The sequence below is a fragment of the Antechinus flavipes genome, chromosome 2 (genome assembly GCF_016432865.1).
Source record: "Antechinus flavipes isolate AdamAnt ecotype Samford, QLD, Australia chromosome 2, AdamAnt_v2, whole genome shotgun sequence".
Lineage (NCBI taxonomy): Eukaryota > Metazoa > Chordata > Mammalia > Dasyuromorphia > Dasyuridae > Antechinus > Antechinus flavipes.
Window position 1 is genome coordinate 496,924,926 of NC_067399.1, and position 16,945 is coordinate 496,941,870.

The following is a 16,945-nucleotide window of genomic DNA, read 5'->3' on the forward strand; positions in this document are numbered from 1 at the left end:
TAGAACCATAATTCTCTGACTCCAAGCCAGGAAATCTTTCATGTCCAAGTGACTATCTCCCCTTTATTTGTAGATAAATCCCACAAGTTCTCTCTGTGACACAGCAGAGACTGAGGTCAGTGATTTATCCCTGGACTCAGGAACTTAATCACAACTCTATATTTCATCAAGAGAAAGAAGGAGGGTTCTCTGCCTTCAGGGAGCCTTCAATCTAATAGAGGAGACAAGACAAACTCAACTCAGGTAAACCATATTTCACATATTAATGGATTTTGTAAGTCAGGGATATACCACTAAGTACTATACCATGGCTTAAAGAGACTGAGGATGTCCCAGGGTCACTGGAGATCAGTGCTGTCAGGCTGAGCAAGCTTCATGAAGAAGGTAAATTTCCAATAGGATTTTGAAGGCAGGGAAAGCAAAAGTATTTGGAAAGACATTTAGCAGTGCCATATTGCCATGTCAACAGCTTTCAACAACTCAGACAAGTGACGATCTTCCCAGCACTGTTCATGAACCAATTCCTAAGCAAGTCATTGCATTCCCCAAATAGAGAGTCACTCATATTCATACAACGTGGAAGCTCAGCTCTGGTGTAGTCACCAGCCACATCTAGACCCAGGTTCATATCTATGGAGTTCTCAGTCTCCACCAATACAACAAAGACTTTCTGAAACCTAACTAAGCATGGATCTAGAAAAGGGAATTCATTAATTTGGCCAATTCATTAATTCAGGAACCATTTACAGCTTTATTGTAGAGGTGAGTCATCTGTTTACTCTGTGAACAGTGGGGGCTTAGAAATATAAAATACTGATAACCCTGAGACAAAACAATATTTAGAGTGGTTTATAGTTCTCTCATAAGATGTGAGTTATCATCATCATCATCATCATTATCATCATTCCAGATTTTCAGGAGGCACTAGAAGGCCAAAGTAAACTATACTCATGGAGGGATAATATATCTTATACAATCATATTGTCTCATTTTACAATGCCTGGTACATGGTAGATGCTTAATAAATGTTTGTTTGTTTCTTTCTTCCTCTCTGGAAGAGATGCTCTCTTGCCTTAATGGTAGACTGTTGGAATCCCTTGCTCCACTTAAAGATTAATTCAAGTTTGTCTTTATCTTGAGATCTTTCCTAATTCTCAAAGAGATTAGCTTTCTTGCAATTTCCCCAAAGTAATTTTTCTAACTTGTATTTACATATCTGTGTACATGATTTTTCTCCTCGATGCTCCTTGAGGGCAATCACTTCATTATTTTTCCAATACTTAGCACAGAGTCTCACATAGTAGGGTCTTGTTGAATGTAAATAAAACCTTGTCATCTAGCTTCTTAAAGTGTGGTTTGCAACCTCATATAGGTCTTGTAACTGGATGTGGGGAAATCATAAAATTATGATTTATTATGAGTAATATATTTACCTATTTAATATATCTATATACCCGAAGTCATGTGAAAATTTCTCTGGTGAAAAGGAGTCACAAGGGAAAAAAGTTTAAGAAGCCCTATCTAGATTGTAAACAGTTTAGGAATTCAGAGGACAACAATGATCATCTGGTGGAGTGGTCCAAGAAGGCCAGATTTGGTATGACTCTTGACATTTACTATCTTAAGGACCAAAACAAGTCAATTAACCCCTCTAAGTTTCTGTATCTATAAAATGGGAAAATAAAACCCTATCCACGTCATACAATTATTACAGTAGAGGGATAAGGAAAGAGAAAAGAGCTATGAAGACAGATAGAGAGAAGGAAGGAAGGAGGGAGAGAGAAACAAAGAGACAGATGGAGGGAGGGATCCAAGTACAGGAAGAAGCATAGCATGGTTCAAGGTGCTCAAGGAGATTTTGAAGAAAGATTGATTGTGGTTTCTTCTAGGGAAGAGATGAGTTTTCAGCCTGTTTTAAACCTGCAGAAGTTTGCCAAGTTTAACTTCTTTAGGAGCAGAAGGCTCTGGAATACAAAATTTACAATAGTAGATACTCCTCATTCAGACTAGGGATTTCAAAGTTGGAGTTTACTCAAGGCTAAAGGAGTCAGTAGGAGCAAATGAACAATGCACTTTAACTCTCAAAATTGGGGTTTAAGTTGTATATGGGTTGTTTTTTTCATTACTAGGCAGGTAATTTGGGGCATGTTATTTATTCCCATTTGAGTCTTAGATTCCTCATCTATAAAATTAAAAGAAAAACATTTGCACTTCTTACCTCACAGTATTTACATGATATCAACTTTATTAATCTTAAAGTTCTAAAACATTTTTGTACATCATCACTTAGCCTGTACCCCTGCTTCCAAGAAGGATAGATCCCAATTAATCAAGTATTTATTGAGCATCTGCTATATGTATGCCCAGCACTGTGCTGGATACTGATAATACAAAAATAATCCCTCTGGAGTTTTTAATCTGGTGAGGAGAGACAACATAAAAAGACCAAAGTAAATACAAGATGATTTGAAGAACTGAAATCACTAACAGTTTAGGAAGATCAGAAGAAAAAAAAAAAGCTTCATGCAGAAATGAGAGCTTGAGTGGAACCTTAAAGGAAACCAGAGCTTCTAAGAGAAAGAAGTGCATTCTGGGTATAGGAACAAGTTAAAAGACTCAGAGACAAGGGATGGAAAGGTGAATGCAAAAGGAAATATATCTGTTTTAATTCTTAAGGATTTGCAAGAAAGCTAACCCTACAGATTTCCCAGCTAAGATACCTCTTACACATCATAGAACTACTCTATCCTTAGTTCCAAGAAGTCATTTCTGTTTTCTCACCAGTGTCCCTACCCTTCTCTCTTCTCCTTGCTCTCATCATCCTCTTACATCAAAATGTCATCCTAGCAAGTGATGGCTAAAGACATTTCCAGGATTTGGCCTTTCTCTATCAGGTCCCCTTCATCCCTCAACCCTGTGGATGATGAGGCTCTAGAGAAAACAAACTCAATCACAATGGAATGAGTGGGATTAAGCCAAAAGGCATATGAGTCCAAGAAGTTGGTTGAGGGCCAAAGGAGCACATTCGTGGGCAAACAATGATCACCCACAGATGGCCCATTTTCTCAATCTCGGAGACAGTAGCTTGGAGATGAAGCATTCCTCAGGACAAGACTCCAATGGAAGGTCCACTTGTTTCCTCTTCCCCCACCCCTCCACACACACACAATCCCTCTCCCTTTGTCTGAGTCCCTAAGGGCAGGGCAATGGGATGGCTAGATAATTTGGAGAACAACAGAATATGTTGGAAAGCACTAGTTCTTACATTCAATGGAAGAAAAAATAACATGTAAACCAAAACAGAAAAATCTCAGACTATCTTCCAAACTTTCCCTTGAGAAAAAAAAAATAATCTAGACCTTGCCAATCCTGGTTGTGTCACAATGAAGGACAAGCACTTAGACACCTGGGTTCTAATCCTGACTCTGCTGACAACTATGTCTTTGAGTCATTTCCTGTCTCCAATTTCCAGTATCTCTCCCCTCTTCCACCCACAAAATGAGAGTTTAGACTAGAAAACTCTAAGATCCTTTCCAATTCTAGCATTTTGTAATCTTGTGGGAAACAGGAAGACAGTGTAGATGTAGGGTAAGACACACCAGTTACAGTTTTTGTTGAAATCAGATACAAACTGACTATATTGGACACAAAATTATTTGCTCTATGGTGTAGGGGAGCAAGAATATAGAATGATGAAAGGAAAAGAAGAAGGTTACTGAAACATTTTTGGAAATACACAGAATTAAAAGAGGGTCAGAAAGAAGTACAAAAAGCAGGACAGTTTTGAAAGTAACATATTGCTTGTCTTGTAATTGTTTTAAAACAAGCATTATGGGAATAGAGATTCATGGTATCGATATGATCTTATTTTTGTATTCTACTTTGTATATAGAAACTTTCCTTTGGGGTATCTGTTACGTTCAGAAGTTTTTTTTAATTAAGAGGCAAGAGATTTAAAGGTAGAAGAGACAGGAGAAGGGAGGTGATAGTCAGACTCCTAATTGGCTGCCAAAGATCCTTACGCCTTCCCTGCTTACCTTAGACAGAAATGTTGGAGATGTAGCATTCTGTTTATTTTTTTTTTCTTTAAGGGACATGAGAAAAAGACTGACTTAGTAGATAGTGGTGCAATAAACTTGAATGGGAAACAGGATTTCTAGTAGAGTCAGAGACCAACAATTTATTAGTCAGTCTCATGATCTTGGAGGTGACTCAGAGAGATAGAGAAGGTGGGGAAGTCAACTAGTCCCTAAAAGATGAAGAAAATAGAGTGTTCTGCCTGCTTGCTGACAAGCAAAAAAGACAGATTATGTTCACCAACATTACCTATGAGTCAACTTCTAACTATTTCCTAAATGAGAGCTACATCTGGGACGTCTTATAACAAGAGGTGGCTATAGGGTATTCTTGGAATACTGGTTCACATGAATTTAATGTTGGAAGAAACCTGAGAAGCCACCTAGTCCCAAGTTCTCCTTCTACAGGTGAGGAAATGCAGCCCCAGAAAAGTGACTTTCCTGAAGTCACATATAAATAGTAAATGGCAAAGCACAGATTTGAATCCAGATCTTCTGATGCCAAATTTAAGTATTCTTCCTATTAGATTTTGCTTTCAAGATGCAGCTTAGGTACCACTTTCTTTGTAAAGTCTTTTCCAATTCCACCCTCCCCTAATTGCTGAAACTATGCCCCACCTCATTTTATCATGTGCTATAATTACCTGCATACATGCTTATTTATTCGTGGGCAAGTACTATTTCATTTATATCTGTGTATACATAATGCCTGGAATGTAGTGAGCAATTAATGCATATTTGTTAAATTGAATCAAATCAAAATTTGCATTTTCATAGATGTCTTACAATATGAGGAGAATTTGGGTTTCTAATACTTTCTATTTAAAAAAAAAATTAGGCTATATTAAGTGGAACAATGAAAGGAGGCAGTGTTTCAGACCTGTAGGCTCAATAATAGAAGGAGTTGTAGTCAGACACAGCCTCTTTTCCCTCCTCCAATTGTCTTTTTAGGTTGTTGGTTAATTTTTGTATTCCATTTTATTCAACATTTAACCTACTTCAGGGGACGAACAAAACATCAGCTCTCTTTTTCTTCTATTTATTTTATTGAATCTTTATTTTTCCATTTCTATCATGGCATCAAATAATTTAGGATGCTTCAGGGGGGAAACAAGAGAGAAATGTATTTAACTTGACAGCTAGTGAAACCAGATTTCAGTTTTTAAGGCCTGAGTTTGAGCTGCTGTGTATCAGCAACTAGAGGTTTCTGTGCTTCTTGTCAGCCATTCATTCATCATCTTGAAAGGAACACTTCCTACTGTTGGGAAATTTCAGAACTGAGAGCAGACACTGGCCATGTTTCTGTCTGTCCCTCCCATGTTGGAAACCAAAGCAGGTTAGCACAATGCCTCTTTTGGGTTATCACTCTAATTTGCACAATTGGATTTGAGCCAAAAATGGGGATGAGTTGGCCCAATTCAAGATACCTGAGGAACTAAAATCAAAAGTCCTAAAACTATCAGCTCCTGTTATTATATCCACCTGACTCTGGAGACAGAGTATAAAACATCAGCATCTTTATTCATCTGTAATTAGCTCAAAGCAAAAGGCTTCCACTAAAATGGCATAGCAAGAGCAGAAATAACATATCTCTTTTATAAACTGATAAATACTCTCCCACAAATACAAATAGCATCAGTGGCACAAATGAGTACATAAATAAAGTATATTAGTAGAAAAATTTATATGTAGTAAAGACATAGTTAAGACATGTACCATTTCTTTGGTACTGCATAGCCCCAACAGTCTTTTTCACTTCTCTCCCTCTATCTCAATTGACCATGTAATTGCACTGGGTCTTCACCCCTGCACAGCTTAACTCGACTCCAAAGCCTGACTTTTGGAGCCATTTTTTGGCATGACCAGTCTCCAATGAGTTAAGTTGCTCTGTTGCAAGAGACTATTACTAATGGGTGGCAGGAAGGAGAAAAAAAATCCCCATCCTCCAGTAGTTTGGTAGGCATAAACGGGGAAAAGGAAAAGAACAATATCTTCTCTTTTTAATACATAACTTTTAATATAACTTTTTTTTTTTGCTATTCTTACATTCTCAATATGACCAATCAAGAGGGAGGAAAGGGAGGAAAGAGTTTTGCTTAGACATGGCTGGCCCAATTCATCTCAGTGCTACAGAGGATCCTAAGGCAGGACCAGGCTAGCAAACACCTTCTTCTTTCCTCAGCTTCTGACACTCTGCCTCTAGAGAGTTTGTTTTTTTTTTTTTTTTTTTTTACCTGAGGCAACTGGATTTAAGTGACCTGCCCAGGGTCATGCAGCTAGGAAGTGTTAAGTTTCTAGGGGCAGATTTGAACTCAGGTACTCCTGACTTCAGGGCTGGTGCTCTACCCACTATGCAACCTAGCTGCCCGGCTTCTAGAGGTTTTAAAGGAGAGAATCTGAAGAAGAAAGACTTGAGGTCAATAGAAAGTTTGTGAGGTAAGTTTAGGATCAGAAGTCCCTGGATAGACATCAGGAAGAGTGAGTGAAAATAACAATGATGGCTAAATTTATATTGTGTTTATGATGTACCAGGGACTATGCTAAGGGCTTTAGTTATTCCATGTGATCCTCACAATAGTTTTGGGAGATAAATATTGTTATTTTCCTCATTTTACAGATTAGAAAACGGAGTATCCTTAAGGAGTAAGACACTGGCTCCCCTTACCCCTGAATCCCACAGCCTCCTATCCCCAAAAGGCTAAAGAAAACAGAAGCACCTGAAAGGGAGTAAATAAAGACAGATACCAGTTTAAAATATGCCCATTAGGAATAGTTCCCCATTCTCCTGGAGATCTTACTCAGTATCCATGTCACAGCTCTAGCCAACCACTTAGAAGTTCATGCTGATCCTTGGACTAGGAAACATTCTCTTTCTTTTGTCCTTTGTCTTCAACCTCTTCTTCCTCATTCAGTTTTTTCCTAATTCTCCCTCCAGTAATGTTCTGAGTTATCCTATTGCTCTCATTTCTTCTCACCCTCCTTTTTGCCCCATATACATACACATAGGGCTCCTCACCAAACTCTTCTGCATATAATAGACCTTCTTGGTCCCTGGGTCATAAATGTCAGGATCAAACATGATGATCAATTTTAATTCTCCATGCTTGCTGACATGATCTAGGCTGGCAGAAACAGCTTCATAATCACACATAATCACTCCCATAGTCAATAACCTGTTCATGCTTCACAGTGAACTATGGCTTGACCAATGTGTGGCTCTTGGAGTCAAGGCTTCCAAAAATAGAGATAGTATAAAAGATCAGCATCTTTATTCATCTGTAATCTTTTGTCCATATTCCCGGCCTGAACTTACTATAATCAAACTTATGTTTCTATTTGACTCAGTGTTCCTCTCCAGCATATAAAGAATTGGTCCTTGAAGCAGATTTCAGGCCCAGTTGGGTCCAGTTGGTCCCCAGACTCAGGTACAAAGACACCCCCATTAGGTGACACAGCATTCTGGGACAGAAGGAACAAAATAATTCCCTCTCAAGAGCTAGTTTCCTACTCTATAGCTAGCTGGCTCTCTTTTTGACTGCCAGAGATGACTCCCTTCTCAACATCTGTTCATATTTCAAAGTTACTAGGGACATAACTGATCCTTTACCCGGTCAATGAGTAACTGTCCTATAATTTTTTTAGTTTATCAGAGGAGTTTCTTCATACCTTCTAAAGAAGTAAATTTAAGTACAAAAACTTTTCTACCCTTTCCCATCAAAGTCTGAAAGGAGTAAACCCTTTAAAATAAGAGAATAGGCCATTACAAACTTTACATAGTTTATAATCTACTAAAAAAGTTTCTCAGAATATTAGTCAAGCAAGGCTTTAAGCCCTTTATAAGCTATGAATACAAGCACCCAAGATATGGAAGTAGAAAAACCTTAATAATTCATTTTATCTCTTACTTAACTTCTACCATCTTATCCCTAAGTATATTAGGTGAGTGAGGAAAATTCACTTTACAGATGAGACTAAAAGAAGGCCTTTGACTTAATCAGGGTTACATATGCAATTGAAGCTCAAATTCAAAACTTTCTAGAGGCACTGAAACGATAAGCATTTTTAGGGGACATCACAAGATGAAATCACATGGTTCTAAGTAAATTCATTGCTTTCCAATCAGGAAGTCAACAATAAAGGATGCATTTACATTAAAATTAAATTCTAGGTTATGTAATTTCACCTCACAAATATGATTATAGAAGCAAAACTAGAGTTTTTAATATTATAAGGTATCATTTTTACTTCCCAGTCCCAGGATCCATTACCCTGTACTATATGCTATAAACAATTCAAGGTTTTTTCTTCATCAGACCATTACCTCTGTATTCAGAGATGACAAGGAGTGGGCATTAATGCTATTGGGGCACAATTGGACTCTGAAAGCTTCTTTCCTCCTATTTCATCTATCCTCACTTTCTCCCGAGTCCTAGAAAGCAGTGAATTTTTCTTGACTGAGGAATTTATTGAAGAATAGTTTACATAGGAGGATTTCCTATTCTGTAGGAGAAAGCAGGTGATAAATAACCAAAAAGCATCATATATTCCTATATTTATTTGCATACTTTCACTATTTTGAGACTTAGAACCATAAGAGGGAATTTGAAAAATAATATCATCTTCATTTTTCAGGTAAGAAAACTGAGACCCATTCTGGAGACCAATCTGGAACTGTGTCCAAAAAGCTATAAAACTATGCAAACCCTATATGCTCTTATAGTGCCACTACTGTGTCTTTAGAGGGAAAGGGACCCACGTGTACAAAAATGTTTATAGCAGCTCTTTTTATAGGTGGCAGGGACCTGGAAATTGAGTGGGTATCCATCAATTGAGAAAGGCTGAATAAGTTGTGATGTTTTAATATAATGGAATAGTATTGTTCTATAAGAAATGATGAACAGGATGATTTCAGAAACGCTTGGAGAAACTTACATGAAATGATGCTGAGTGAAGTGAATAGAACTAGGATAACATTGTACACAGTAACAACAAGATTATGTGATGATCAATTATGATAGACTTTCTTCTCAGCAATGCAGTGATCTAAGACAATTCAAAATCTTGCAATGGAAAGGCCATCCACACCCAGAGAAAAAACTGAATGCAAACTGAATGGAAACTAATGCAGATTGAAGCATATTATTTTCACTTTTTTTCTTGTGATTTTTCCCTTTTGTTCTGATTTTTCTTTTAAAACGTTAACTAATATGCAGATATGTTTAAAATGATTATATATGTATAATATGTATCAGATTGCTTGCTGTTTTGGGGAAGGGGAAGGTAAGGGAGGGAGGGAGAAAAAATGTTGGAACTCAAAATCTTTTTTTTTTTTTGCTATTATATTTTTTATTAAAGAATATTTACAAAACATATGCATAGGTAATTTTTTTTAACATTGACTCTTGCAAAACCTTATGTTCCAAATTTCCCCCTCCTTCCCCCTCCCCTAAATGGCATGTAATCCAATATCTGTTAAATATGTTAAAATTTATGTTAAATCCAATATATGTATACATTTGTATACAGTGATCTTGCTGCACAAGAAAAATTGGACCAAGAATTAAAAAAAAACTGAGAAAGAAAATAAAATTCAAGCAAATAACAATAGAAAGAGTGAAAATGCTATGTTGTAGTGCACACTCTTCTTTCTGGGTGTAGACAGTTCTCTTCATCACAAGATTATTGGAATTGATCTGAATTATCTCATTGTTGGAAAGAACTATGTCCATCATAAATAATCATCATATAATCTTGTTGTTGCTGTGTACAGTGTGATCTGATTCTGCTCATTTCATTTAGCATTAGTTCATGTAAGTCTCCCCCAGGCCTCTCTAAAAGGCCTGATGATCATTTCTTATAGAATAATAATATTCTACAACATTAATTTACCATAACTTATTCAGATATTCTCCAGTTGATGGGCATCCACTCAGTTGGAACTCAAAATCTTACAAAAGTGAGTGTTGAAAATTATTTTATGTGTAATTGGAAAAAATAAAATACTATTAAGTGAAAAAAACTCAAGGTTCAGAGACATAAAACAATTTGTCCAGTAACTAGGAGTGCCCTATACATAGCAAGGAAGTCCCAAAGCCAAGACTCAATATCTAGCTTTTTGATTCCAGGATCAGCTTACAAAACATTAAATTAACTAATTTTGAAGTTGGAAAAAGTATAAATGAAAAAATAATTGTAAAGCACTTAGCAGAAAGACACAAATAAAAAAGCCTTGTGTCAGGCACAAGGAAGAATTATATAAATATTATTATTACTAAAGGAGTTCAGGTCAGAGCCTCTTCCTCTGAAATGTCTCTCCCACTACCCATTTCGGTGCTCCAGATTTACCAAATTTATCCCTTTTGGGTGTCAAAACTTTGGTCTCTAAGAGGCCTCTGTAGAAACTTTAAGGGAAGTCTTACCTTGGAAGTTGCCATTGAAACTAAAAGGACCAGAGATTTTCCTATGTTATCCACAGAGATCTCCAGTCATTGGTCCTCCTCTTACCATCTCTGGGATGAGAGGCACTGGGGTGAGTCTTAACTAATTTGGATGCTTTTAGGGAGGATAGAAAGTAACTTTCTGGTGGATCAGAGTTTCTGTTTGGGGGGGAGGTGTTTTTTTAAATCTATAAAAGGAGATAGAGCAGACTTTTGATATTTCTTCTAGTTCTGAAATTTTGTTGGTCATAGACTCATAGATTTGGAATTAGAAGGGACCTTAGAAGTCATAAAGTCCAACCCTCTCATTTTACAAATTTGGAAATTGAGTCAGTTACCTGAGGTGACAAGCTACTAAATGTTTGAGGCAGGATTTGAAACCAGAACTAGTGCTCTCTCCCATGTTGCCTTTAAATCCATAGGGAATAGAGGAGGATGAAATCTGGGTTAAGTGACTTGCCCAGTGTCACACAGCTAATACTGGCTGTTTTTAATGCCTGATCCTGAGATTGAGACAAGGTGCTGTCCAGGACCAAGAGAAAACCTAGAGCCTCCCACATAGGAATTGGTGCGCTGGAGGGACAGGTATTAATGAGATGACATGGGTAAATTCCAGGAGAGTGGGAGGGAGTCATAGCATTCTTAGGTTGAATGATAGATGGGCATCCTGGAAAAGATAGGGTTTGAGGTGAAGGGAGAAAGGGAAATGAAGCAAAGAGACAATGACCATGCTAACACCTCAGTAGGCCCAGGACATACATTAAAATATCAATTAGGGAAGAGTCACCTGAAAAAATTCTCAGCATTGACTGCATGCTTAGCCAGAGACTCAGTGGAAGTATAGGTTTTTCTCCAGAGAAGAAAGAATGAGGAAAAAGACAAGATGGGGTAGAAAGTATATGGAACAATGTAGTTCTTAGAGAGGTGTTATAGAAAAAAGAACTAGTAAATTAGGCTTTGTCAGTGAATTACCAGGTCTACCCAAGGAAGAGATAATTTGGTTCCAGATGATTAATTCTAATTTTTAGGACAGAAACATCTTTGAAATGGAGAAGGAAAATTCATCAGGTGACTGGAATTTGGTCAAAATATCCCTTAATAAGAGCCATATCTCTCTTTGGTTCGTTATTGGTCAAGCTATCATTTGATGTGTCATTTTGTTTTTCAAATGAATTTGCCTAATAGGAAAGAATTGTCCATGACAATTGACCAATCCCACTTTTAAAAAATCTTAAGTTCCCAGGCTAGCTTTTGAGTTTTTCCAAAATCTATCTTTGTAGATTTATTTCCCTCTCCAATTCTATACCAGCCCTGTACTCTAGCCATGGTAATCCTTTCAACTACTTCCTGAATATGTCTTCTACACTTCCCTGCCTCAATCTCAGGATCAGAGCATTAAAATCAGAGCCAGTACTAGCTGTGTGATACTGGGCAAGTCATTTAATCCAGATTGCTTTCCTCCCTCAAAAACAAACAAACAAACAAAAAATAATCAGAGTCAGATAAAGCAATAGGATGTAATTTTACATTTACACTCCAGGGTCTGGAGTGAAGGGACTTGGGTTCAAATATTGCCTCTGCTGTTCATTCTTTATGTGATCTTGAACAAATCACTTAATCCCTCTAGGCTATGTCTGGAAAAGTAAAGGGGTTGGTCTCTCAGGTCCCTTCCAACTCTTTTAGATAAAAATGATGAAGGTCCCATTTGACCAAAAGAGGGTACAAGTGATAAGCACAGTGAAAAGAAGAATGGACTGAGAGATACAGGGAGATTTTATCACTAGTCCTAGATCAGTTACTTTCTGTGGGACATACAACAAGTCACTTTTCTCCTTTGGGACTCAGTTGGATATTTTTCTAAAGTAACTAGAGCTCATGGACCATGAGGTTCTTCCCTACTCCTAAAATGTCTCATTTTAAAAATCTATAGAACACCTCGTCCAGTTCCCTATTAGGCAATAAGTCAAGGAATGTTTATTGATTCTCTAGTTTGAAGAAAATTTGGGTCTCACACTCATGTATTCATTCACTTATTCTTTCATTTATTAATTCAACAAATCTGGGGTGGGATGGGGTGGAGTGGAATACAGTATCTATTTGATACTACAGAGAAATGAGGGAGTATATTTTGAAGGTTTCTTTCCAGGATATTTCAGCTATACATACACACATATATGCCCATGTGGGCACACACGCACACATATAAACACACACATTTTCTAACTTTCTCAAAAGCTAAATTATGGGAAACATGTTATTCACAAAAACACTCCTGATCTCTCAGGGAAAAACCCCACTACCAACAACAAGCGTTCTAACATCAGAGACAGAAATCCACCCTATTCCTTTGGGTAACTTTCCAGAAGTTCAAGGGAAAGCCGAAGAAGGGGGAGCTGTTTGAGAGGCAGTGTGACTGTAGCTCTCCTATGAACCCTGTAAACAGCCTGTGTTTGTCCCCTACCCTGAATCCCTTCATACCAAAAGGTCAGGAATAGCCAAGGAAAAAAACAGCCTGTTTCTGTGCCCAAGTTCTCTGTGGAGTGAGGAAAATTGCCCATAAATATTTTTATTCTCACGGGCAGGAGGGAAGGCTTTAATTTTTCAACCCCTACAACCACCTCCCATCCCCTGGGTACACTGGGCCTCGAGATGGTGTCGCCCACCCTCCAGGCCTCCACCCCCTAATTATAGGCTACCTCCCTGCCAAGGATTCACCCCAAAAGGCTGTAATTACATCTGGGCTTGTGAAGCCCAGCCTTGGCTCTGGCTTTTACACTGCTCAGAATAACTGCCCCAAGTTGGAAGGACAGATTGAGTGAATTCACCATCAGGAAGGAGTGTTAAAGATATAAAATGGAGCAATGGGGAAGAAGTCCCAGGGAATGATGTAGACAGGAGACCATGACCACCTTCTTGGGGATCTTGAATTACTTTGTAAAGGGGTAACACATAGGGAGAGCAAATCCTTAAAGCATGAGTCAGGGAGAGAAGGCTTGAGGAAAAACCTTTCATTCAGTATTAGTAGTACAATGCTCTTCCTCCTTACTAAGGAAAGGAAAAAAGAAGCTCACTTTCTAGGGTAAGAGATAAGGGGTCATAGAAAGAATATGTAGCAGACTGAAGAGCAAGTGTATGATACATAGAAGACATAGACTGAACTAAACAATATTAAAGGGAGGAATATGCATTGAGGAAGAAGAGAGAAGAGAGAAAGAAGAGAGAAACAAAAAAAAATAAAATAAAATCATGCATCTGGTAGAGAAGATCAAACCATCTAGACTGCCCTTTGTGGTGATTCCTATGCCATAGACTATCTCTATCTTCCCATTTTTCTATGAACAAGAAACTATTGATAATTTTTTTTAAAAACCCTTACTTCAAAAGAAGAGGAAGGATTTACTCTTGATTATTCTACAGGCATGAAATGGAGTTAAAAGGTCATAATCACAGATGGCATCACTAGAGAACTTCATTGAGGCTAAAGATCCTGCTGATTATGATAAATTAACTCATTGGAGAGCAGCATGAAGCAGAGCCCTGGACTGAGACTTGGGCAACCTCAGTATAAGATCTGGTTTCTTTGCTGTCTGTCTGACTTTTCCCTCCCTGGATCTCATTTTCCTCATCTGTAAAATAAAGCAATTGGACTAAATGGTGTCTAAGGTTTTTTCCAACACTACAATCTAAATTATCTACTTTTATGAGCAAATACCCTGCTCTGGATAACACCAGGGAATCCAGAAGAAAGGGAATGAGAACTAAAGAAGAAATCATATAAGGGCTGCTCCTTGGCCAACTCAGTGAACTTATCAGGAAGGGAGCCTTTTTCTGGGCTTTATAAATCATCTTTTCTTAGGGAATGTCCTTTGGCATCTTGTAAGAATTCAAAGGAAGATACCCTATTAAGTCTCAGTGACTGGCTTGGATATGCCCCATAGTGTCTCCTAGGGAAGAAATTTCAATGAGTGGGGCTGCCTCCAAGAGGTTTTCATTGCCTTGGATGGACTTTTGGGAGAATAAGATCTTGTTGTACACAAGAACCTTGCAATAACTTATAAAAGAAGCAGGCCATTTTCTCTCTAGGCACAGCAGTAGAATCTCCTCCTACTTTTATATCTTCTGGTCTGAGCTCCTGAAGGGCAGGAAATTTTTTTTGCTTTTCTTTGTAACCCTAGTGATTAGTACAATACTTGACTCACAGTGCCTGCTTAAGAAATGCTAGTTGATTGAGTGTGATGAGATAAAGACTTTCCTTTTCCCAAAAGAATCATTGCTTTGAGTCCTTGAGTAGGAGCTGAGGACTCTGTTATCTACATCTGTGGAAACCCAAACATAAGTTAGTCGGTCAACAAATATTTATTAAGCACTATGGGCTAGCACTATACTAAATGCTGGGGATACATGAGCCATATTCAGAGATTTCCCAGATATTCTGAGTGGTTCACAACCACTAAAAGTGAGTTAAGGCCACAGATTCAGAATTGGAAGAGACCTCAGATCCTACTCTTTTGCTTTAGCGATGAGATATGATCTTTTAGGGAACCCCCCAAATATAACCTAGCTTTTATGGGGCATAGATCATAATAGAAAGACAATAGGATTAAAAATATGGCAAAGAAAACAAACTTCAGGTAGAAAAATATTTCACATTAAGGTTTGTCATGCAAAATTCTCACCCTGATGTCAGAAACTTACATATTGTTAAGGAGATCCTTACACAGAAGTTTAATTCTTTCTAACACTATGGGTATCTCAATCATAAGTAAATTTCATCAGCTCTTCAGTCAAATTTCTTCTAAGAACTGCTGGGTACCACACCCAAAACCCTTATCCATACCCCACCCCTACCCCTTAAAGTGCTGGAGCTATTGGAATTCCTGACTTTTCTATCCCCTGGCAGCTTCTTCAACATGTGGCAATGTGTGAAATCCAATCCCACCATGTCCCTTCACAATCCCAACCCTGCATTTTCCTACAATGCTACAACTCACGTACAACATCTGGATTGAGGCTGACAGATCCAGATCAACATATGTCATATTTCAATAATGATAGCTAGCATTTATATAACACTTAAAGGTTTGCAAAAAACTTCATAAATATTATCTCATTTGATTGTTATAACTACCCTGATCACTAGGTAGAATTATTTTTTTCCAGTTTACAAACGAGGAAAATGAGTCAGATAGAGATTAAATGATTTGTCCTAGGATCATATAGCTAAGAAGTAATTTAGGTTGCATTTGAACTCAGGTCTTTATGACTTCAGCTTATCACTCCAGGTCACTTAGAAACCAAAGTCCAAGCAGGAGAACATTAGAGGGATATTTAAGTGGAATCCCAGAACTGGTAAATGTTCTTGACCTTCTCCAGCCAAGATCTATTCCCACCCACCTGTTCCTAGGACATTCAGGAAAAGATTTCTCCTGAAAGCAAACATTAGATATTCAAAGAATGCTTAATGTTGAGACAAATTAATATAACCTTCAAATTCTAGCATCATAACTTACTATGAACTAATCAACAACCTCTATTTTTTAGTCTCTTCATCTGTAAAGTTAGATCTGCTCTGAGTATTTGATGGGGTCATTTTGAGGATCAGATGAGACAGCAGCCAAAGCTTTGTGCAAATGATAAGGCACCACACACATTTAAAGTATCATCATCATCAATATCACTACCACCACCACCACCACCATCACCATCACCATCATCAAACTCTCTATAAGTAGTCCAAATTCTCAATAAAAATAAGACCAACAAAAATCTGGCATTCTACTTCCAAACCCTCTCCATTTGGTTCCCAAGTAGTATAATTACCTCTTCCATCATAAACTCTGAGTCCATTGTAACAAAATAGTCCTTCCCCCAAACTTCTCCCAAGAGGGAGTCTGCATGGTGTTTCATAGATTTAGAGTCTTCATAGTTTAAAGACAGGAAAGTCACATAGATCACATGGGTAGTAAGGCACAAATTAAGATCAGAAGCAGTCTCCTGACTCCAAATTCAGGATTGCTTTGTATGATATCACTTCAGCAATAAACAAGAAACCTTTAAAACTTGGGACTGATTAATCATGGTTGGGTTAAGTGGGTAGCTAAGGACTGCTTCTGCATCAAAGGCATTAGAAACTCTCAATTTTTAGAGCATCTATTCCAAAGGATACTTTTCCAACTTAATTGCTGCTAATATTTTTTGCCCCCGTTTCAAACCCTGCCTGATGAACTAACTCCCTGGATACTTTCTTGAACTACTTGGATTTCAGATTACTGTTCTCTCTGTATTTGTGTATGCATGTATGTATGCATATATCCATGTATGCATATGTGCATAAAACCTCCATTGAAAGAATGTAAACTCTTGAGGACAGGGATTATTTATATTTGTCATAGTATCCCTGACACTAAGTAAAATGTCTGGCACATTATAGGT